Source organism: Sus scrofa, chromosome 2 (assembly GCF_054392235.1).
Source record: "Sus scrofa isolate SSC_HxYL_T2T_F1_AM1 chromosome 2, Sscrofa_HxYL_maternal_Yorkshire_Landrace_v2.0, whole genome shotgun sequence".
Taxonomy (NCBI): domain Eukaryota; kingdom Metazoa; phylum Chordata; class Mammalia; order Artiodactyla; family Suidae; genus Sus; species Sus scrofa.
The window spans coordinates 127,860,751-127,886,330 of NC_139384.1; the positions used below are offsets into that span (position 1 = coordinate 127,860,751).

Here is a 25,580-nt window from a genome sequence, read left to right on the forward strand (position 1 = left end):
ATGTTGAGCATTTTTTTTCATGTTTCTGTTGGCCATGCATATCAGATGAGTGCTTTATATTGTATGGTCAGTCTAGATACTTATATTGCAACAGAACAAAGGGTGGAAAAAAAATGTATACATGTGAGTGTAACTTGGTCCCCATGCTGTACTGTGGAAAAAAATAAAATAAATTGTGTGGTCAATGCAGTGTAAGTGTTGGCTCTTATTCTGAACTTGGACGTCCCTTAGATCCTGCAAACACAACATATGCAAAACTGGAAATCATCATCTCCCCCTCCAGACCTGTTCTTTCTTTTTAATGTTCTTTTTTTAAATTTATTTTATTATTATTATTTTTTCTTCTTTTTTTGCTATTTCTTTGGACCACTCTCTCGGCATATGGATGTTCCCAGGTTAGGGGTCTAATCAGAGCTGTAGCCCCCCGCCTACGCCAGAGCCACAGCAACACAGGATCCGAGCCGCGTCTGCAACCTACACCATAGCTCACGGCAACGCCGGACCGTTAACCCAAGAGCAAGGCCAGGGGTCGAACCCGCAACCTCATGGTTCCCAATTGGATTAGTTAACCACTGCACCATGACGGGAACTCCTATTTTTAATGTTCTTGAAAGTAGTGACTTTCCAGAATTAAAAAACAAACAACAAACTATGTACCTGTGTATAATTTTAGGTAGAGAATAAAAATTTTATCCTAAGTTTAAATAGATTCACATTTTCAGTTTATCATAAATACTAACATTGTAGAATCTGTCACATTACTCTTAAATGCATCTTAAATGTATACTCTTAAATGACTCTATATGTCATAGCACTTTTGGTACTCATCATCAACCTTTTAAAAAAAAAACGTGAACAAGTTTTCCTTTAGCAGTCAGAGAATTTTCTTTATTCCTTTTGTCTTAAACTTGTATTCTGCCTTGTTCATAGAATTTTCTCTTTATTTCTATTAATTTCTCTATTTTCTATTTATTTCTATTTACTGTGAAAATGAATCTGACTAGGAACCATGAGGTTGCAGGTTTGATCCCTGGCCTCGCTCAGTGGCTTAAGGATCCAGCGTTGCCGCGAGCTGTCGTGTAGGCTGCAGACGTGGCTTGGATCCTGTGTTGCTGTGGCTCTGGCATAGGCCAGCAGCTGTAGCTCCAATTAGACCCCTAGCCTGGGAACCTCCATATGCTGCAGGTGTGGCCCCCAAAAGACAAAAAAAAAAAAGTGAACATTTATCAATTAAAATAATGGGCTGCTCCAGTTATTGTTGCACGGACCCCTGGATGACAATAATATGTCTCTGGAGTGAGATAGGGCTCAGCATCAAGTTTATTCCTACTTGTTGTATAGGTATGAGCCCTGGGTGACCTTGTCAACTAAAGGAGGTAGTTGGATAAAGGAAGATCACTCAATTCCTTGAACTTCCCTGAGTTATATGCCCAAAACCAAATAGTGATCTGTCACCTGAAATTATTTTCAGTATTCTGTCAGGTATCTCCGTGGCACTGTGGCCATAATCTCCCCCCTCCCCCCCGATGCACCCCCGCAACCGCGCCCCCATGCTCAGACCACTTGTTGGGTCCTCCTTCTGTTTAGTTTGACAGCTTTGAAGCCAGAACTATCTGACTCACAAACAGTTTGTTCATCATTATAGTAGTTCAATTTCACAATTTTTGGGAAATGTCTTTCAAGTGTTATACCAAGATTTATCAAAACATTACTGATTATGCTTTTTCTCTTTTACTTCGAGGCACCTAATTCAGTGCAGGTTGGTTTGAAAGGATTAGGAAAATAAAAATTGTTAATATTAACATGCATTTGCCAAAACATCATTTTTGGTAAAATGCTTTTATCTACTTACATACTTCATATTTTCATCAGAGTCATGCAACTGCAGATTTAGTTTATCCAGTTTTTGGAAAATGTCCAACATATTACTTTGGCAAAACCAGTCATCGTCACTCTGCTAAATCTGTGTCCATTCTGTCAATTGTCAGTTTAAATAAAAATGTTAATGTGTTCTGTGACAAATATTTCACATATTTCTGAGATGGGTAGGCATGTAAGGCACCATGTTTCATCACTTAGATAAGATAGGCTTGCCAGGGCTTTGATTTGTTTTATTCAGTGGGACTCTTTCATGTGAACTCTTCCTATTTTTATATATGTTGATAACAGCTGGTGGGTGAACGTTGTAAGATCTTTAGACAAAACCTATCATTCCTTTTGCTGCCTTGTTCTATAATATACCTGAATTCAAAACAACCCAGCCAAGGACCAAGGATAGTATGCTTCTATCGCTTTGCCTAGTCCTCACCAGAAATACATGTCAGGTAGGAAAAGATAGCCTTTCTCTCCTGGTTTGGGGTGTTTTATTAAAGGCAACTTTGCTTACACTGATATTAAAAATGTTCCTATCTTTCTGCTCTGGTTTTCCACATCCTGGGACGATGCACCCTAGAGCGACTGAAAGGATGACAGGTGCTTTCCTACTGTAAATGGGAAAGGAGGGTTGTGAAAGGGGAGAGCTGGAGGACCTCTCATCGCAGGTCTGTGCTCGCATAGATCAGGTATGGAAAGCGTCTGTGTTTTAAGGGAGTAAATCCTAAGCATTCTCATCAAAAGGAAGACAACAACTTTTTTTTTTTTTTTTTTTTTTTGTTGTTGTTGTTGTTGTTGTTGTTGCTATTTCTTGGGCCGCTCCCGCGGCATATGGAGGTTCCCAGGCTAGGGGTCGAATCGGAGCTGTAGCCACCTGCCTACGCCAGAGCCACAGCAACGCGGGATCCGAGCCACGTCTGCGACCTACACCACAGCTTATGGCAACGCCGGATCGTTAACCCACTGAGCAAGGGCAGGGACCGAACCCGCAACCTCATGGTTCCTAGTCGGATTTGTTAACCACTGCGCCACGACGGGAACTCCAACAACTTTTTTCTTTACATTTTATTGGATGGATGTGAGAAGATGAATGTTAGCTGGACCTATTATAATAATCATCCCACAGTATATGGGGATCATACCATCATGCTCTACAACCTTACACTTACACAGTGATGTATGTCAATTATTTCCCAATAAAAGAGGGGAGAAAAGTGTATGTACAAGTTGGGGCTCTGGAATTAAATCCCTTAAAAGTATCTGTTGTCTGTGTACCCTTAGGAAGTCCTTGTGGCTGCGTCCCCCAGGTGCCTGCCCCTGTCTGAATACCTTTGTAAATGCAACTCGCCATCTCTCCTTCCCCTGAGAGCCAGCCAGTCACCATGGCCTGTCAGTTCTATGCCTTAATAATGAGTGTGACTGTTTACTTCACCATCCAACCCAGGGTATTTTTGCGAGTGAAAAGGGCCATGGTTAATCACTACGATAGCAGTTGTCAACAGGACTTAGGGTCACCTCCTTACCTCTTAGAATCAGAGGTGGTAACAGAATGATGAACAGAACGTAATACGTCTCGGACTCCTAGTTGAAGTGCCAGCAGGTGAGCTAGGATTTCTGCAAAAGCTTTCCGACTGGCTGTCCTGTCTTTGCTCTTGCTCCCTCCCATGTTTTCCCCTTTGCAATTGCAGCTTTCTTTCAGAAAGACGACTTTAATGATGTCTCCTCTTGTGGCTTCACATTCTTTAATGGGTCCCTAAGGGAAAATTCAGGAATTGCTTAATAAGGATTATAAAGTCCTTCAGAAAATGCACCCCTTGGTTGCTTTAGAGCTTTTTTTTTTTTAGTTGTAACTCTTCTCTTTAGTCCCCCAGTCATCCTCCACCCAGACTCACAGTCCAGGTACATTAAAGATACACTCACTACCTGCAGCTCCTTACCTGTACTGTCGAGTCTCTGTGATGTGTGTGCGGCTTCCCCTGCCTGAACATACTTCTTCTCTCCTGCTCCTCTTTTTTTGCCTGGTTAGATCCTGCTGTTCCTTCCCACCCAATTGAGGTGTCTCTGATGTCTACTTCCCAAAGCTTTCTCTCACCACTCCCCCCCAGAAATGCCCTAGACTTACTCCAAATATTTCAGTGTATTTGTCTCTGAAATAATACCAGCCTCACACCTCTTTGGAAACTCCTCGAGGAGACATGTTATGTTTTGTTCATCATTCTGTTACCACCTCTGCCACTGCCAACTAAGTAAGTGGTCTGTAATATTAGTTTTGAAAGAACTCTCACCTAGACTAGTGGCAGGCCAGAGAGAGTGTTTCAGCTCGCCTTTCTATGTGTGTGCTGCCTCCTTTCCCTGCTGTTCTTTGAAGTTTTTTACCTTGGTTCTCTTACATTTATTTAATTATTTTCTTGTCTTTATTTTTTTTTTTTCCGGGCCACACATGCGGCATATGGAGGTTCTCAGGCTAGGGGTCGAATCAGAGCTGTAGCCGTCAGCCTACACTACAGCCACAGCAACATTGGATCCTTAACCCACCTATTGAGGTCAGGGATTGAACTCAGGTGTCTTGTGCATTCTCTTCAGGTTCATTACCACTGAGCCATGGCAGGAACTCCCCCTTGATTCTCTTATGAAAGATCTCCCCTGTTGTGCATTTTATTCAGACATCACCTTTTTTTTTTAATGGAGTTAGGTTGGAAGTTGATGGAATTGCAAGAAATTGCAGGTAGTTGATATTCTTAGTGTGCTGGCAGCTACTGGGTGCTGTTTAGGATCTTCCTCTCTAGTGTGATAGAAAGGACTGTATGAGGATTTGAGTTCAGATAATGTCACTAGTAGCTATATGGTTGTGGGTCCCGTAATTTTTAAAAATTGTTCATAATAAACAGTATTTTTAATAAAACAGGCTTTTCTGTTTCTCTAGAGTTGATGAGCAGTTTCTTTTAAGAAAGGAAGTGATGATGCTTTTCTGGAGCCGGTTTCTGTTTAGAGTGGGTCTGATCTCTTTAGAGCCCAGTCATATGCTACATCTTGAGAGTTCAGGAGCTGGTGTGCTGGAAAGAACCCCAGGGGTGCTCAGAGGGGAGCCTGTCTACCTGCTTTCCCCTCTCTAGCCGCTGGGGAGAAGCAAGCCACACTCTAATTGTTCTCTTTGCTGCGTGTGTTGATTTTGACATGGTTTCAGAAATGCTTTTGAGAAACCAAGATTTGTCTAGAGCCAGATCCATGGTGCATCTTGACCCTAAGCTTCTTATAGTTCTTTTTTCCCCTTCCTTTCCCCTCCCAGATGATGAATCATAATAGACACAAGTGTGTCTTATATGGATCGTGTATAACAAAGTATCTTATCCTCTGGCATTCATAAATTTGTCTTCCAGGTTTTAATGAGGTAAAGGACTGAATTTTTTCTTGCATAGAAAGTTCTTTTTTTCAAAGAGTTCTCCTGTGCTGCAGTTGGTTAAACATTGTAATTGCAGTGGCATGTGTCACTGTGGTGGTTTGGGTGCAGTCCCTGGCCCGGGAACTTCTGCATGCCACCGCAGGGGGAAGTGTTCTTGTCTGTAAAACAGGTTTTCTGTGACCAATTTCTGTGACTCACACCTTCTTAGCTGTATAAGTACACGACAGGAATATTGCTGATTTCCTTACCATGAACATTTTATGTGACTGTCCTTCTCCTTGCTTAACTTAGAACGAGCTCTACAGGGTGGAATTTCAGGCAGTTGATTGATTGGCTAAAGGGAAAACTGGTTTTAGAGTTAATGATTCTAGACATCTTCTTGATTATCATAGGAAATGAGATCTTTTTAAAATCTAGTGTTTTGATACAAACCTCTGATAAGTTGACCTTGATTTAACCTTATTCTGAATCTTAACAGGATTTTCTCCATGAATATAAAAAAAGATTTGATTAGAATATACCAGTAGCTTACTGATAAAATACATTATTTCCTGTGTTATTTTGAGTTTCATAAAATTTCAAATATATTTCATGTGCCAAAAGCTAAGATGCCTAGTTTGTCCATTTTTGTATGATCCATTTCAGTAAGAGAGGTGCTCCAGGAATTGTTCAGATTTGGGCAGATACTTTTGGGAAGCAGAGGGAGGGAAGAAGGCAAGATTTACTTCCATTTTCAGACTGTGAATTTTTAAAGTTGCTTTTTGAATTAACAAAGGTGGGCCTTTTAAAAGCCGATGATATATAGGAACTTAATTTTTTTGGTGCAAGATATCCACCAGTTTTTTGGATTATAGGATATTTTAAGAGGATATTTCCTGAGAAAACTTTTTTTTTAAAGAAAAATTTTAGTTATTATGATTTACAATGTTCTGTCAATTTCTGCTGTACAGCAAAGTGACCCAGACATGCATATATACATTCTCCCTCTCAGATTATCTTCCATCATGTTATATCACAGGCGATTGGATAGTTTCCTGTGCTATGACCTCATTGCTCATCCATTCTAAATGTAATAGTTTGCATCTACTAACCCCAAACTCTCCATCCATCTCACTCCCGTCCCCCTTGCCTTTGGCAATCAAAAGTCTGCTCTCTGTGTCCGAGTCTTTTTCTGTTCTGTAGATAGGTTCATCTGTGCCATATTTTAGATTCCACATATAGGTGATATCATATGGTATTTGTCTTTCTCTCTCTGACTTACTTCCCTTTAGTATGAGAATCTCTAGTTCTATCCATGTTGCTGCTAATGCAATTATTTTGTCCTTTTTTTGGCTGAATAGTATTCCATTGTGTATATGTACCACATCTTCTTAATCTATTCATCTGTCAGTGAACATTTAGGTTGTTTCCATGTCTTGGTTATTGTGAATACTGCTGCAGTGAACATAGAAGTGCATGTATCTTTTCGAATGAAAGTTTTATCTGGAGTGGGATTGTTGGATCATATGGTAGTTCTATATTTAGTTTTCTGAGGAATCTCCATACTGTTTTCCACAGTGGTTGTACCAGTTTACATTCCCAGCAACAGTGTAGGAAGGTTCCCTTTTCTCTATACCTTGTCCATAATTTGTTACTTGTAGTCTTACTAATGATGGCCATTCTGACTGGTGTGATGTAGTACATCATTGCAGTTTTGATTTTCATTTCTGTAATAATTAGTGATGCTGAGCATTTTTTCATGTGCCTGTTGGCCCTCCATATGTCTTTTGAGAAATGTCTTTTTCAGGCTTCTGCCCATTTTTCAATTGGGTTGTTTGTTTTTCTGCTGTTGAGTTGTATGAGTTGCTTGTATATTTTGGAGATGAAGCACTTGTCAGTTGTATTGTTTGCAACTCTTTTCTCCCACTCCCACTTTTTCTTTTTTTCTTTTATGGTTTCCTTTGCTTCGCAAAAGCTTGTAAGTTTGATTAAGTCCCACTGGTTTATTTTTGTTTGTATTTCTATTGCCTTGGGAGACTGACCTAAGAGAACATTTGTAAGGTTAACATCAGCGAATGTTTTGCCTGTGTTCTCTTCTAGGAGTTTTCTGGTATCTTGTCTTAGGTTTAAGTATCCAAGTCGCATCTGTAACCTACAGTGTAGCTTGCAGCAACATGGGATCCTTAACCCACTGAGCGAGGCCAGGGATCAAACCCACATCCTCATGGATATCATGTTGGTTTCTTAACCTGCTGAGCCACAATGGGAGCTCCCTACTGAGGAAGCCTCTTGTTTATAGTGTGATATCCTTACACTTATCAATGCCTATGATCTGAGACTCCGAGGAGTCTCATCTCTGCTCAAGTCATGCAGCAAATACTTACTGGGTGACCACTATGTCTCAGCAACTATGGTGCAGTGGTCAGCAAGAGACAAGGTCCCTTGTCTCCAGGAGTTTATGTTCTAGAGGAGAGACAGATCATACATACGTGTTTAAATATCACGTGGTAATGAGTGCCTTGAAAACAATGTAAGATGTGCCAGAGGGACTGGGAGGCTTCTGTGGAGTGGTCAGTAAACGCCTCTCTGAGATGACGTTTAAACTGAAACTTGAATGGCAAGAAGGGAGGGGCATGGCAGACAGAAGGAACAACTGGCTTAAGGCAGGGACAAATATGAAGTGTTCTAGAACTGAAAAAAGACCAGTGGTGCTAATAGTAGTGAGAAGGAGCATGACAAAGTGGCTGTTAGGCAGGGTCCAGGTTACAGAGGACCCACCCAGCAGCCTGTGGTAGGCTAGGAATATGGGAATCCATTGGAAGTTTAAGCTGAGAAGTGACAGGGTCTGGTTGAGAAGCTGGATTTGAATCTTGGGCAGGCGAAGCTTCCGATGCCCAGTGGACATCCAAGGGGAGATGTTAGGTGAGTAGTTGGTCTCCTGAGAGGCTAGAGTCACATTTAGGAGTCCCTAGGTTTTTATTTTTTTGGAGGGAAGGGAATTCTCTAGGTTTGTAGAACTATGTGACTTTAAGATTTTTAAAGTCATTTGGGGAGAAATAGACTATAAATGTAGAAGAAGAGGTCAAGGCTGCCATATCCATCTTTGCTAACCATGTAACCCTGGCTTCCTGGAGTTGGGCACTGTGTGTAGGGGTGCTGAGCAGGGGGACCAGGTCCTGTTTCCTTCATGACCCTTTATGTTTCCTTGGCTTTTCTATGACAAATTACATGGTAACTAAAGTCTAACTATCCATCTATATATTTTTTACCTAAAGCTGTATTTACATTCAGTTCCTGGAAGAGAGTTTAAAGAAACCCTAGTTTCACCACCTATGATTTCAGTTACTAGAGTTTCAGAGTATGTCAGATTTAAGATTTTATTTCAAGATGGAATGATTCGATTGTCTAAACAGTGATGCCTCACTTATCTAGAGGGTAGAAATGTGCAGTTTGCAACTTCAGTTATCCAAAATGTAGAAGAAATTTCCTGAAGAAGAACAAAAGTTTCTTGAGTAGCACACAATTGATAGCTTAAAGTCCATTTACCAGAATCAGAACTTTTCTCATAGAATCTGTCATACCCAAGACCCTGTTTGTTTATTTTTGTCTTTTTAGGGGGGCACCCATGGTATATGCATGTTCTCAGGCTAGGGGTTGAATAAGAGCTGTAGCTTCCAACCTACACCACAGACACAGCAGCTCTGGATCCAAGTAACGTCGGTAAAACCTATACCACAGCTCACAGCAACGCCAGATCCCTAACCTACTGGGTGAGGCCAATGATCAAACCCGAGTCCTCATGGGTACTAGTTGGGTTTGTTAACCCCTGAGCCATGACGGGAACTCTGACCCTGTTTATTTTTATGTTAGGAAGAAATCCACTCATTTGTTATTAGGTACACTGGCCCCTGAGAGATTAGGAATGACCTGTTTGATGCAGTTGCCGAGCAGTCCCACTGGAAACAGGCCTGGCTTGGTGGGGAGGCACTTCAAGGGATGACTGTGAGCTTCTAATTCTGTTAACAATGATAAAGACAATTCATGTCTGACCTCTTTATTTTGTGATAAAACTAGTATATTTAGAATGTAGAAAGATATATAGAAAAGCCTATATATTTGTGGATTAAATGAAAAAAACTGATGGTAAAATTGAAAGATAGTTTTGTTGATTAGGCTTTGAGTAGAGAGAACTGATGTTTGAATGACACTAACTTGGAAGGAAGTCTCTTGAATGTCCCAGGGCTTACAATATTGATAATGGTATCTGGTGTGACCGTAGAGGGCTAGGGCATGCTCACCAGGTTCACAGATGATTTAAACACAGGAGGAACAGCAAGCATGTTGAATGCAAGAGTGAGGATCAAAGAGATCTTGAATTGGCACAAGTTCCTGCTATTCACGGCTGCATAATAAGCCACTGCAAAATTTAGTGACTTTAAATTATGGCAACTCAGATTGTACTGATGAACCTGTGATGGGGACATGGCTTGATAGGGACGGCTCATCTCTGCATCACTTAGTCTCATCTGGGGAGGCTTAAAGGCTGGAGGCTGCAGTCATCTGAGGTCTCAGTTGTATGTCTGGTGGTGGGTGTTGGCTCTTGCTTGGGCTGGGCTGGTGGTGGAAAACCTGCATGTGGACTTTACATGTTGTTGCTTGACTTCCTCACAGGGTAGAGGTTGGATTCCCAGGGCAGGCATCCAGAGGAAGATAAAGAGGAAGAGGAGCAGGGGCAAAAGAGGAATCACCTTTCATGACTAAGCTGCAGGAGTCAGAGAGTATTACTATTGCTGTAGTCTACTGATTTGAAGTGAAGTCCAGCCTGGTTTGAAGGGAAGGGAGATTAGATTATTTGGTGGGAGAGGGTCAACTAAATTTGCAGACATGCTTTAAAACATGAGAGTCTATCTTCTAGCCAAAAATTACTTCTCTTTTTCCTACATATTAAATGCACCCATCCCTCCCAAGGCCTCCCCAAATCTGATTTATTATTACACCTGGACTCACACTTAAGATCCAGAAGCTCATAAAATCAGACTCTTTGGGTATCGTTCTTCAAGTTCAATCCATGGAATATAGTTCTCTTGCTCTGAAGACCTGTGAATCGAGAGCGTAAGAAAGATCTATCCAGGAGTTCCTGTCATGGCTCAGTGGTTAATGAACCCAACTAGTATCCATGAGGATGCAGGTTCAATCCCTGGTCTCACTCAGTGGGTTAAGAATCTGGTGTTGCCGTGAGCTGTGGTGTAGGTCACAGACTCAGCTTGGATCTGGTGTTGCTATGATTGTGGTGTAGGCCAGCAGCTACAGCTCCGTTTGAACCCCTATCCTGGGAACATCCATATGCTGCAGGTACGGCCCTAAAAAGACAAAGAAAGAAAGATCTATCCATACCCCACAACCACCATTCAACATATAGTGATGGGGCCTACATGGGATGGGATAACTGGTATAGACAGTTGCATTTAGAATGAGGGAAGGAGATCCTATCATGGCTCAGCAGGTTATAAACCCAACTAGTATCCATGAGGATGTGGGTTCAATCCCTGGCCTCACTCAGAGGGTTAAAGATCCATTGTTGCTGCAGACTGCTGCATAGGTCACAAATGCATTGCCATGGGCTATGGTGTAAGTTGGCAGCTGCAGCTCCAATTTGACCCCTAGCCCGGGAACTTCCATATGCTGCAGGTGCAGCCATAAAAATTAAAAAAAAAAAAAAAAGATAAAAATAGAATGACGGAAAATAGGAGGCACATAGTAAGTAATCCTTAGTCTATGAGAGTTTGAAATCTAGCCAGGCACATGTAGCTGTTTCTCTGATGAGAGCTTGGTCTTACTGCCTGTGACAATTGGCTCTGCCCTCTATGCTATTGATTCTGTTCTCTGAGCTTTCTTTCTCTTTGTATAAAGAATAACATATGTTTGCAGCTGAGTAATGTTTTCAGCCTACTTTTTGCCTGAAGAAGATGGGCGTCCAAAGCCCTCTATCCAGTGTGTAGGATCTCTGTGCCTGTAAGCTCAAACTGATATAATTTATTTAAAGAATTCTGTGGCTTTCTTATGAATAAATTTGTAACCAACTCTTATTAGACAAAGGCAATACCCACATATCACTTTGAGGTTAGCTTTTCTATACCTTAGACTCCTTGTATAACTTTTGGGAAACATTGCCTTTAAGATTCTGAGAGGACCTTTTCTTAGTCTATAAGGCATCATATTAGATTTTTTGGAAGATGTAATAAAATTGTACAGTTACATTCATAATTCCCTGACAGGACTCTTGATTCAGTCTTTGTCCAGGAGCCATTTCTAAATTTTAGCATCAGTTGCCTTCTGACAAGTCTAGGGGTGAGAGAATTTTATTTTTCAAGCCTAGTAAGTCCTGAATTCTTTACATTTCACATTTCGTTTTCAGTTTATCTCTTTCCTCTTAGATTTCATTACAGGGGGGAAAGGAAGTCAATCAACACTTTCCCCAGTCTGCCTGGAAATCTCCTTATCCGGATCATCCAGTTCATTAGGTGCATCTTTTTTTTTTTTTTTTCCCATGTTGCCACGGGCAACAGCATTGCTAAACTTTCTGCCTCTACAGAGTCAGATCTTTCTTCCTGCTACCAACAGCTTTCTCTTTGTTTTCCTTTAGGCCTCCTTGAGGGTCCTCAGGCTTCCACTGACACTCCCCTTAAGGTCCTTCCTGCTGCTTCATCCTCAAAACACGCAATGGAGAATGAAGGGAGTGGGGCCAGATCATGCAGGGCCTTATAGACCATTATAAGGACCTCAGATGTTAGTTTGCCTAACCTCTGGAGCATGTTGAAAAGGAGAATAAACTGACCTGATCTCTGTTTTTTAAAATGCAAAGATGAAGCAGGGATGCCGTTAAAGCAGTTGTTTAAGAAATCCATGTGGATGGTGATGACTGCCTAGATCTGGGGATGGTGAGAATTTGTCAGATGCTGTTTATGTTTTCAATATAAGCCAACAGCATTTGCAAATAGAAGAGATAGATGGTAAATAGGTTTTGACTGGAGCCAGTGGAAGAGTTTCGTATCATTTACGGAGATGGGGAAGACTGCAGGAGAACAGGTTTTTCTGGGAGGGAATAGAATCATCATTTCCCCTTAGAGCATGTAGAGTTTAAGGTTCTAATCTAAGTGGAGATGTCACACAGGCAGTTGTTATCAGAGAACAGTTCTGGACTGGTTATGCATTTGGGAGTTGTCATGTACAGATGGCATTTAAAGCCGGGAGCCTTGATGTAAGGTGTGAGCCCAGGGCAATCTAGTCTTTCCTGGTTAGGGAGACAGTGAGCAGCCAGCAAATGAGATTGTGAAGGTGTGGCCAACCAGGTAGGAGGAGAAGCCAGACGGAGTTTTGTCCTAGAGACCATATGACAAAGGAGTTTCAGGAAAGCAAGTGAAGACTCTGCATCTATCATTAGACCTAACAATTACCGGAGGTCCTTGCAGTAAGTACTGGAGTGAGTTCTAAAGAGGACTCAAGAGGAAGTGAGAGGAAATAGACTATAGTACTTTTTTCCCCCAGAGATTTGCTTTAAAGTACAGAAGTAAAATGGATAGATATAGGGTTCAAAGAGTTTGTGTGTGTGTGTGTATGTGTTTTAATTAATTAATTAATTGCTTCTTAGGGCTGCACCTGCGACATATGTAAGTTTCCAGGATAGGAATTCAATCGGAACTATAGCTGCCAGGCTACACCACAACCACAGCAACACTAGATCTAAGCTGCATCTGCAACCTATACCATACCTCACAGCAATGCCAGATCCTTAACCCACCGAGAGAAGCCAGGGATTGAACCCACATCCTCATAGATCCTAACTGGGTTGGTTACCACTGAGCCACGATGGGAACTTCCTGTGTGTTTTAATATGCGTGAAATAAAAGCATGTGTTCTGCCAGAAATGATTCTGTGGAAAGGGGAGCTTTGATGGTACAGAAAAGTGAGCAGAAAATTGCTGGAGCTTTGTTCTAAAATAGGTGGATGGAGAGGGATGGGCTTAAGTGGATCATGTCCATTCATCCATAGTAATAGGAGAGGAGACAGAACACCAGCACAGATGCAAGCAGGTTGGTAGGTGCTGTGAGATATGTTCTCTCCTGATGGCTTCCGCTTTCTCAGTGGGATAAGCAAGATTATCAGCTGAGAGAAACATGGAGGAGAAGGTGTGAAGGAGTTATCCAGGCAAGTGAAAGAATATATATGGTAGGATTCTGGGTAGTACCAGGGATGCCCTTGGTTATGGGTGATGACTTTGATGTGAGCCCATCAATGGCTGTGCAGTTTGAGTTCCCAGTTACAGTCAGCTTGCCAGGTGCTGGCATGGGAAAGGCAGAGAGTTGATGAGTGCTTTCTATGGAGGGAAGATTGTCAAAGGGAATTGAAGGCAATTCTGCGTGGACAAAGATAATGAAAGGACATGGGTGAGGCAAGGAGGAGAGATGGTAAAAAGGTAGTAGGATCTCTGAATTCTGTATCCTGGTGGAATCAGAGTTTTCAAGGATATGAACTGGGAAGAGAGGAGTTGGAATTTGAATGTAAGAATCTTAAAATTGAGGTTATGCATTCCTATTCAGGAAATATTCTTGAGAGTGACTTGGTTTAAACACAAGATAGAAGGGGGTCCAATTCTTTGGATCTGCTATTCTGTATTTTGGGGCAAGTTGTTTAATTAGTGGTTCAATGTCATCATTTGTCAAATGGTAGTTATATTAGTTCCTAATTCAGAATTAAGAGGCCTAAATAAGTGAACACATGTAAGTCTTTAATAGTGCCCAGCGCATGGTAAAAATTTAATAAGTATTAGCTGTTACTGTTGGTACTTCTCTATGTCTTAGGTGGTGCCAGGGTCCCTGGGAAAGAACTGAGGAATAGTGCCTAGAGACAGGTCCAACAATGATTCATTGGAATCCACTTTTTAAAAAAAAATTTTTATTTTGATTGATTTGCAATGTTCTGTCAATTTCTTCTGTACAGCAAAGTGACCTAGTCATACACACACACACACACACACACACACACACACACACACACACACACACACGTGTTTTTTTTCCTCACGTTATTCTCCATCATATTGCATCACAAGTGATTAGATACACCGATCCCTGTACTATACAGTGGGACCTCAGTGCCCGTCCATTCCAAGTGCAAGAGTTTTCACCTGCTAACCCCAGACTCCCAATCCATCCCACTCCCTTCTCTTACCCCCGGCAAACTCAAGTCTATCCTCCATGTCCATGATCTTTTCTGTTTTGTTGACAGATCATTTGTGCCATATTTTAGACTCCACATATAACTGCTGCCATATGGTGTGCGTCTTTCTCTTTATGACTTATTTCACTCAGTATGAGAGTCTCTAGTTCCTGAAATCACTTCTGTTGAAAATTGGGGCTTGATTATAATTTCTCCTCTTCTCCCCCTACCTCTCTCATCGATGACCTAATGACAGGCCCTAGTTTCTTTCCCTCCTGTGAGTTACCTCTGTTAACTGTGGTTTTACCTGAGGTCCTATGGCTTCTGGGATTGATACAGATAGCTATCACTGCAGTCCTGGATTTATGGGAACATAGGTACACATTATGCTGAATCCTAGAACTTCCCAGGAGTGACCTGGAGTATCCTTTTTTGAGATCTTTGTGGCTCCATTGTCACTTATAGATTGTCAACTCTTCATATATACTTAGATCAAGAAGTTATTTTGTTGTATTGAAGAAGACTGTGTGCTTTTAAAATCTTTTGTTTTTACCTATAGGAAACATTATTAAATATCACTGTGGTATTTTTAAATTCTCCAAAGGAGAATCAGCATTATACATAGCGGGAAGTAAGATGCAACAGAGCTTTTTTATTTCGTTCTGTCCATGCTTTACCTAAAATTTTTTAGGGCTTTTTCTGCTATTAGAGCTCTAAGAGACTCTAAAAGAACAGTTGTCAAATGAAAGATTGGACCTTTAATTTAATATATATCTTTTGAAGGTTAGGATATTGATTTACTGGACAGTGTTAGAGTTTCAAAATCTAATTCTGAGACTGTTATGTAGGAAATTGATGAACTAGAGACTTGATCAGCCCAGGTGAATAAAAGATGCTCAGGGCATTTAGCCAACACTGTCAGAGAGTAAGAAGGAACTTGTGCCCAATCTGTCATTTCTCTTCATGTTACGTAAATGCCATTATTAAGATGGACAGGACACTTAAGATTGAGGTCACCTAACTGCTGGACTCGAGCACGCTGGCAAGGAAGGCTGTCATCTTGACTCCTTAGCAACTGGGTCTTGGGGTTTCAGTCTGTTAACATTCCCCTGTGTTAGGAAGCCCACTGTAGAAATCAGGATGAGAGAGCAGGGTCCATTTTAATTAATTGTCATCTTTTTGTCCTACAAAATAGGATCTAACCCAGCTTGTGAAGATATACGAAACTATAGGATACAAGTTTGAAGTGGGAAAGAGAGGAGGTAGGGGAAGGGAAGAGGGAGGGATGGTTGATGGAAAGATTTTCTTAGAGAAAGAACGGGTTAAAAGTTGGGGGAGAGTTAGAGAGAGACGGCTGTCTCTCCTGACTGTCTGGGTAGGCAAGCATGGTTCAGGAAAGCCGAGCCGTTCTGCACCCAAGCCATTCTGAACTCTGCTCCTCTCTTCCCCCTCATCCGGGAGGGACCGGAAGACTGAATGTGCCGCTTTTACTTCCAGAAGTCTTTCATGAAGATTGATTTCTTAGAAGATTGATTTCTTAGCTGCATGGGTATTAGCTGTCAGGCAGCATTAAGTCCTCAGCTATAAAGGACTTGGGGTATTCTCTGCTGTCACTTAAAAATGCACCTATTTGTTTTAAGAGCAGATGAGCTGGTAGATACAACTTTTATAAAAATTTGGGGTTCTGTTCTCCACTTCTGTATTTTAGGAAAGGTTTTTTATTTATGAGCATGCCGTTGAAAGGTTTTTCTCTTCAGTGATGCCTTCCTGTACTTACCCTGCAGAGGTCATTTTCTTTTCTTTTCTTTTCTTTTTCATATTTTCTAGGGCTGCTCTAGTGGCATATGGAGATTCCCAGGCTAGGGGTCTAATCGGAGCTGTAGCCACCGACCTTTGCCACAGTCACAGCGACACAGGATCTGAGCCGTGTATGCAACCTACACCACAGCTCACGGCAACGCCGGATCCTTAACCCACTGAGCGAGGCCAGGGATCGAACCTGCAACTTCATGGTTCCTAGTCAGATTCGTTAACCACTGAGCCACAAAAGGAGCTCTGAGATCATTTTCTTTTTACATCATTTCTTTATCTCGTATGTATTCATCTTATACCCATGATTATCTCATCACATTGTATTATTAATTTATTTATCTTGCTCTTTCAACCAACTTTGTTATTTATTTTATTTTATTAAATTAATGATATTTACTTTTTCCATTATAGCTGGTTTACAGTGTTCTGTCAATTTTCTACTGTATAGCAAGGTGGCCCAATCACACATACACACATACTTTCGTTTTTCTCACATTATCATGCTCCATCATAAGTGACTAGATAGAGTTCTCAGTGCTATACAGCAGGATACCACATTGTATTATAATTCTTTCTGCTAGGCTGTGAGGTTGGGAAAGGTTTCAGTCACCTGTTTTACTACACTCCCCAGGACAAGGTCTGATATGACATATAAAGAACATATGTAGTAGGTTTTCTGTAGACGTTGAATGAGTGATTGAATGAATGGTTTCCCAGTTTTAGAGCCTACATTCATTTTGGCATAGGTGAATATTCTGCATGTAGACCCCAAAACTAAAACTGGGGTACTGTGTTTATTGGCTCATTCTGTGCCCCTTTCTCTCACTGGTTATGGAGCAGCTGCCTGATGTGTTTCACGGTCATCAGACATGTTGGGCATTTGATGGCTTGTTGATAATGTGTGGTGACAAGTGCCATCATAGTATGGCTGCTTTGGTTCCAAGGTCATTTCTTTTCCTTGGTTGAGTTAAGTGGGCTTTACACTTTTAAGATGCTAGCTTGTGGAACCTAGTGACTCACGTTTATTGTGTGTGTTCTGGGGCATTTATCATTGTCTGACCTCTCTAACCCCTGGTTTCCATTGGGATCAAATGAGGTGCCTGCATAGTGAGCACTGGATTGATTCTTAGCGTATCTAATGTGCAGTGAGCAGCCTTTGGCTGAGTCTTGCTATTTTTTTGGCTGTAAAATTGTCATTTTTACCTCATCCCAGAACCTTCATTATGCTTTTTCACCTCACAAATCTGACTGTTCTCAAGGAAAGAATTCTTTGAAAAGTGTATAGACTGTCATTAGGTGAAAATGTTTAATAGATGAGCCAATTTTTCCTACTACATTTAGTTTACACTTGCCTTCTTGTTTTCTTTACCTGGCTTTTTAATGACTGGGAAACATTCTGGAGGAGAAAACAAACAGAAGATCATTTGATTTGAGGAATATGTTTGATTTGGGGGGATGTTGACGTTAGAAGGCGAGATTAAGAGACTCTTGCAATTTCTGTTTTTTATTAGTTTTGAGATGAGATTAGACAGAGTATTAAGCCCAGCGGCCTCTTCCTACTCCTCCTTTCTTGCCCTAAGCATTAGTGTAAGGTTTAAAATTAAGGCCTAGTATTTTGTGTACTTTGGCATTTGGAGGAAACTGGGAAAGCCTCTGATGTATCAACTCCAAGTCTCCTCCCAGAAGCGATCTTGCAGGTAGGGTCTCCTAGCCAAAGGATTCTCTAAGACACAAGCCCGTTGACATCTTGGTTTTGGCCTTGTGAAGCCTGGAGTCAAGAAACCAACCAATCTGTAGAACTTGGTGTATACTAAAAGGGCGGGCGATATAAATCTTAACATTTGTGATAACACTTAACCTGAGGCAAGTGTTTACGGTTGAGCGTGTTTTCCTTTGTTTTATTGGAAAAATCCAGGGAGAGTCAAGCTTTCTCATTTAACATGAATGGCAAGAAGCAGTCTAGCCACCTAATGTTTCCATTTCACAGGAAGCATCCGTAGGGGAAAGGGTCTGCTCAGCTTAGCAGTTGGATTGATTTTACTCTATTTGGATGAATCAGTGTTTCCCTAGGAACCATTTATTTTAACACCAAAGCCACATCTTTAGTCATTGTGGCTCCAAAAGCAGTTCACTGATTATGACCTCGTCTGTAAATATCTTTTTTACTTTCAAAGGGAGTATTTCTGGACTTTGAAAATTAAGACATGAGATAGAGCGAAAACAGTGAACATTGTGCTGTAAGTTGCCACCCATTTATGTAGGTTACCTTTTGAGAAAGGTTGGAAAATCTGAAACTGCTCTGTGAATGGCAGACAGTGAAGATTATCTGTACATGAATAAAGTATTGTAATAAAATCTTATCATAAAATGACAATGACATTCATTTAGAATGTTTGATTTTTATTATATGTAATTAGGAGTAAAAGGTAAAGCGATTCTATAAAATATTGTAATGACTATTTTATAATTACAGCTACTGTTATATAGCCAAGCCAGCATGTCTGCCCTCAGTGGAGGGGCAGGAAAGGAGGAGCTGGGGCAGGGAGGATTCTCTTAGACTCCCTCTTTGACTCCCTTTGTGATCCCTGAGCCAGTGTGGTCCGGAGAGCCTGAATGTTTTCACCAATATCCAAGAGTAGTGCCCCTGCCTCCCTGCTGTGAGGATCACCCTTTCTTCATCCAGGAACGAGAGAAAAGGGAAAGTTGTTTAGCTTAGCCCTTGGAATCTCCAGCATTTGGCAAGGATGGGGTTTGGGGGGGGGGTGTGCTTCTCCCGACCCTCCCCCCAACTTCCCAGACACTAGAATCCCATTGACGGTGTGCTCCTGTGGGAACCCAGATGCCCCCTTTGTGTTTGGTTTGCTTCTCCCCTTCCCTTCCCCCAGGTGAAGACAGAAGACTTGTTTTTTTCTTTCAATGATTTTATTTCACAAAGGGGAGATTTAAAGGAAGGCCTATCCTTAGGGCCCCCATTTCTCCCAGAACTGTCTGAAATTCTGTTCATTGAAGTTTAATTTGAATTAATAAGCAAGTACCTTAACTGGTGAATGATACTTATGCATGACCATCACACCTTAATAATAATTATCACTAGCATATGTTGCAAACTTATTGTGAGCCAGGGGCTATTTTTGCATGAGTTCATTGATGTGAAGAAGGCTCAGAGAGAGATGTCCAGTAACTGGTTGCAAGTTACATGGCCATACGAGAGGAGAGCCAGGGTGAAATCCAGACGGGTCTGCTCTGGGACTCACACCATCAGCCACTGTGCTGAGCCGCCTCTCCTGGATAGTTAATGAGGATTTGATTTAATTTGATTACTTTCCTCCTTACACCTAGCAGTGATACCTGTTAGAGATGGGACTGGAAATGAAGAGAGTAAAGACATTTTAGGAGGAGACATGTCTTTAATGAAGTTGTTATGGGGACTCTGGAAAGAAATTCGGGGGCATTTTCTGCAGCCATTTTTTCCCACCAGAGACAGTAAGAGGCTCACTTTCTTGATATTACTGATCTTAAAACCCGTATGAGAATACAACTAAGAACCCAGGAAGCACTGTTTCCCTTCTCTGCTTCTCTCTAAACACTGACATCCGTTTTCTTTTAATGTTCTAGCTGCAGAAAGCTCATATGTATGTGTTGCATCATGAATTAAATGCTTTACTTATTTAAATATCATTTCAAAAATAGCACTTGGCAGATATTCTTGAAGTGAAGGCCAGTGAAAAGCAACTAATTTCTATAATTACCCTTTTTTTTCCTCACACAGTATTGGCTGGATCCTGCAAAAACCCTGGCTGAACACAAAGAATTGATCAACAGTATGTATTTGATTTTACCTTTGTTAAAATTTGAAAACGATATAGTGTCCACAGTTAGATGGGTGCAGACACAGGTTTTAGTACTACAGGGGTGAATATTAGCGTTGAGTGCCAGAATATGGAAATGGGTGTTTGCACATGGCCGGTTCTCTCCAGAATTCTTGGTTAGATTTGTGTTGATAAAGACTCTGGTTAGATCTTAGGATTCATTTGGCTTTAGGTACACCTGCCTTGGACTTTTGTCTGTGATCTTCCTATTGTCTTAAAAATTTCACCTTAAAATGGAAAAAGCAGAGAATCACTGGTTTGAAAAAGAGGTGGACATTCACCTTTTTAAAGTTTGAGTTTTTTGGGCTCAAGAGTGGTTTTGTCTGTCACACTGTTCATTTGGCTGAGTTGGAAATTAAGGAGTGCCCTCACAGCCTGAAAGATTGCTATAGCTTCAGAAAGGACCTATCCGTTAGGGTTTCAGTTTTGGTTTTACCCATATAAATCTTACTAGGTGACTCAGAGTCTAATTAATGTTATATTCATTAACATGAATTTCCATAACCCGAGTTTTTATTTATAAATGTTCATGCGCACGTGCCCACATACTCTCAGTCCTTAAGTATGCAAAGGAGTAGTTATTTTTAAATAATCTTTATTAAACTTATGGGAAAATATATAAGATGTAACATTTTAACCTTTTTTTTTTTTTCTCCCGCTCTTTAGGGTCGCACCCATGGCATATGGAGGTTCCCAGGCTAGGGGTCCAATTGGAGCTATAGTTGCCTGCCGCAGCCGCAGCCACATCAGATCCGAGCTGCATCTGCAACCTACACCACAACTCATGGCAACGCTGGATCATTAATCCACTGAGGGAGGCCAGGGATCGAACCCGCAGCCTCATGGTTCCTAGTTGGATTCGTTTTCCGATGCACCACGATGGGAACCATTTTTTGAGTGTATAGCTCAGCAGCATTTTAAGTATATTCACATTGTTTTGCAACCATCACCATTATCCATTTCCAAAATTTTTTCATCTTCCCAAACTGAAAATATCATTAACCCATTTTGCTTTAATGTGCAAATTATTGCTAATAAGACCCAGTGGATTTTTCTGGCCTTTCTTACCCCATTCTGAGTCTGTACCTTCTAGGTCTGTTGGCTCATTCCCTGTGGTAAAATTTATCACATGATGTTTTATGGACCCCAAGGGCAGAAGCATAGCTCTGCCTCAAAAAGGGAATTGGGAACTGAGAACTGTGAACTATCAGGAACTCAGCAACTGCTGTTTCTCTGAACATCAGGATCATTTTTTTTCTCTCTGTGGACTGGCTCTCTTTGCTTCTTTAAGTCTGTGGTGGAAACCTCCACACTTTGCAAGTTACAGCTCTAGGCACAAGCAGAGGCTGGCTGGCTGTTTCTCAATTGCCCTTTAATATTCTTACAGGGGGGGAGTCTGACCAGCCCAGTTTGAGTCAGTAGCTCACTTCAGTCCACTCGGTCTGGGCTTTTCCAAGGTCAGTGCAAACCTAGCTGCTAGGGGCCAGTATTCTGGATGGACCTGGGAAACAGGTTTCAAAGGGTGGGGCTTGTGGCCCATGAGATGAGGTAGACCCCTCACAACATAAACCTTTGCATTGCCAAGTTTTGCCTACTCTGGACAAATCCTAATTCAGAAGGGGCTGTCCTGCCATGGAGGAGAAGCTGCTTGGTAGCAGAGGAATGACCAAAACCTTGGCCTTATGACTTCTCATACCATGTGCTTCTTGAGTGAGCACACTGTCCACTGACGGCCAAGGGGAAGCATGAAGTTCATGTGATAAGGTGGGAATGCAGATAACTTTCATGAGATATCCTCCTATGGATGGTAGGAGGTCCAGTTTAAAAAGTCTCATTCATACCTCAGGATCTAGAAATCTGCACTTTTTCCAAAAGACTCCATCATAAGAATAAATACAGAGTATCCCTCTTGTCCTTTTGAACCACATACTTAAAAGATACCACTTCAAAAATTAGATAAACTTCAGGGATGATTACTTTAAAATAAATTCACAGGTTTTTTTTTTTTTAATAAAAAAAAGGTTGAGATTCCTATCCAGATGATGAAGAAAAATGTAGATTATTTAAAAGTACATTATTCAAGTGTTCCTAAGAGTATTTGAAGTATCTGTTTGCTCACATGATATGAAATAGTCTATTTAAATATCTGTATTTTGGGAGTTCCTGTTGTGATGCAGCGGAAACAAATCCAACTGGTGTCCATGGGGTTGTGGGTTCGATCCCTGGCCTCACTCAGTGGGTTAAGGTCCGGTGTTGCCATGGCCTATGGTGTAGGTCACAGGCGCAGCTCAGATCCCGAGTTGCTGTGGCTGTGGTGTCGGCTGGCAGCTGAAACTCCAGTTTGACCCCTAGCCTGGGAACTTCCATATGCCACAGGTACAGCACTAAAAAGACCAAAAAAAAAAAAAAATCTATATTCCGTAATGCAGTTGCTTTTTCATCCTAAATAAATGTGATCCTGTCAAAAAAAAAAATGATGTACAGGAAGAATAAAATACTGATATTACAATTGAAGAAGGGTTATGTAACTGAAGAATACATTTTTGGGTGTGTGTCTTTTTGCCATTTCTTGGACGGCTCCCACGGGATATGGAGGTCCCCAGGCTAGGGGTCTAATCAGAGCTGTAGCTGCCAGCCTACACCAGAGCCACAGCAACGTGGGATCTGAGCCAAGTCTGCAACCTACACCACAGCTCACGGCAACGCCGGATCGTTAACCCACTGAGCAAGGGCAGGGATTGAACCCGCAACCTCATGGTTTCTATTCGGATTCGTTAACCACTGTGCCACGATGGGAACTCCTGAAGAATACATATTTTTTAATCTCATGCGATAGTTTGATAGTAACTGGAGGAGAATGGCTGTCACATCTCCAGCAGATTAGTCGGAAGGAATATCTCTGAAAATGACAGGATATTTGCTAGTCACCAGGATTCTCGTAGGTAAGTCCTGATTTATTTATTCTGAGCTAATGGGAAATTCTCTTATTATTAAAGGCCTTGAAATGAGTCTTCACAAAAAGTAGATTAAAGAGTTGCCAGTTCTGGGAGTTGCCATTGTGGCTCAGTGGTTAACAAATCCGACTAGGAACTATGAGGTCGTGGGTTCGATCCCTGGCCTTGCTCAGTGGGTTAAGGATCCGGTGTTGCTGTGCGCTGTGGTGTACAGCTCTGGTGTGGTCCTAAAAAGCAGGGAAAAAAAAAAACAAAAAAAGGAGTTGCCAGTTCCTGGCTTAAATATATTTTGATAGAATAAAAGAAGCTTAACTTACTTTGCATAAGGGTTTCTTAAAGGTAGACTCTATAGAGAGACATAGATCAAGATGATAATTCAGGAATTCGCTTCAACAGCACCTGATTTTTTGAGTCAGCCTTATAATAGGAAGCCAAAATATATCTGGCTAGACATATTCTTGCTCCAGAGCCTCCGTTTTTTTAGCCTTTGATTGATCTTTGAAACAGTGATGTATGTATGAAAGTATTTTCTTGCTTTAAAAAAGGTGTTATGGAGTTCCTGTCATGGCTCAGTGGTTAACGAATCTGACTAGGGACAGTGAGGTTTCGGGTTCAATCCCTGGCCTTGCTCAGTGGGTAAGGGATCCAGCGTTGCCGTGAGCTGTGGTGTAGGTTGCAGACGTGGCTCAGATCCCGCGTTGCTGTGACAGTGGTGTAGGCTGGTGGCTGCAGCTCTGATTAGACCCCTAGCCTGGGAACCTCCATATGCTGCGGGAGCTGCCCAAGAAATGGCAAAAAGACAAAAAGACAAAAAAAAAAAAAAGGTGTTAGGATTTTTTCCCTTAGAGACAATATGGAATAGTGGCCAGCAAGCACTGAACTCCAGACAAATGTGATTCTCGTCATCATGATCTTGAGCAAGTTGCTTTTACCTCCTTGAAGCTTTACCTGCCTTGCATATGTTACTGGGTGCTTGTTGAGAATCAGATGTTTAGGAAACTTTTTTTGTCTCATCATGAGATACAATCAATAGTGCCTTTTATATTTAGGCACAAGGCATTTTATATGTAAACGAGAAAGGGAGGGCTAATCTGGGCCAAAAGTCTTTAAAGAAAATTAGCCCAACCAGAAGTTTTGAAGTTCTTTGTTTGTTTGTTTGTTTTACCACCCCCTTGGCATGCAGAAGTTCCTGGGCCATGGATTGAATCCAAGCAAGCACAGCAGTGACAATGCCAGATCCTTAATCTGCTGCGCCACCAGGGATTTCCCTGAACTGAAAGTTTTTAATTGTATGTTTTTTAAACTTCGGCCTAACTGCTCATCACTAAACACATTTAATAACTGGCTGGACTTGGTCAGTAGGGTGTAATCTTTCATGTTCTAGAGAATAAAGCAACTCTGGAGTCTGGACAGGGTCTTCTTCCCTTTGTGCACCATCTCAGCAGCATCTGTGCTCCTCTTGTTCCCAGATGCCAACCCTTGTGGCCTGAAGGCATAGATGGACCCACCTGCTCAGCAACACAGAGCTTGATTGACACAGACACATCAGCAGAGGGTGGACTTCTCAGCTCTTCTAAATATTTAAATAGTTGGTGCTTACCTAACATCTATATGCAGGATTTTTTTTTTTTTTTTTCCTTTTTAGGGCCGTACCTGCAGCATATGGACGTTCCCAGGATAGGGGTTGAATCAGAGCCATAGGTGCCACTCTACGCCACTGTCACAGCAATGCGGGATCCGAGCTGCATGTTGTACAACCTACACCACAGCTTATGGCCACGCCAGATCCTTAACTCACTGAGCGAGGCCAGGGATCAAACCTGCACCCGCATGAATACTAGTCAGGTTCCTTACCACTGAGTTAGAATGCGAATTCCTATGTGCAGGCCTAAAGGTGTATTTGTCAGAAATAAAAACACAGTGATTAAGTAAATAGATATTGGGCTTATGGAATCAACTGCAATGATACATTGTGACAAAATTTCTCTTAAAATGTAGTTACTAAAAAAAACACCAGTATAAGGAGTATCTTACACAGGGAGGCATATACTAGGAGAGGGGAGTGGGGCCCTGGTGCTGGTTGTCTTCTCAATCCAGGAACAGCGGTTCTATGAACATAGCATGTGTGTGTCACAGTAATAAGTAATTACATAGTTTATATACTATGAATGCATTATAGCTTTTTTACCTGTTGTTCTATGTAACTTCCTCTCCTCAGATTGTAAATTTGTGACTTTATTTGCTGAGTTGAAAATGAAAATAAACTTTATGTCTGTTACACATTATCAGAGACTTGAGAACAGTTTGTGGGTGGACGTATTTTTACGCAGGTGCCTACTGCCTATCTTTTTTATTTGTGTGTGGGAGCTTTTGTTGGGAAAAAAAAAAGGGCACTATGACCACGATTTGGTGCACTGGGTAACAAATCTATTTTGAGACAGATTTAATATAAGATGTGGTTACCAAACTGCTCAGGAG

General features: G+C 41.4%; 1 long non-coding RNA gene across 6 annotated transcripts in view; it reads left to right on the forward strand.

The window, feature by feature from the left end:
- LOC100739170 (band 4.1-like protein 4A) overlaps positions 1-25,580 on the forward strand; it is a 269,965-nt gene that overhangs the window by 120,555 nt on the left and 123,830 nt on the right. For all 6 annotated transcript variants that reach the window (XR_014838559.1, XR_002342067.2, XR_014838558.1 and 3 more), the window contains one exon: positions 20,049-20,100. This is a non-coding gene — a long non-coding RNA (band 4.1-like protein 4A). The remainder of the gene's footprint in view (positions 1-20,048; positions 20,101-25,580) is intronic.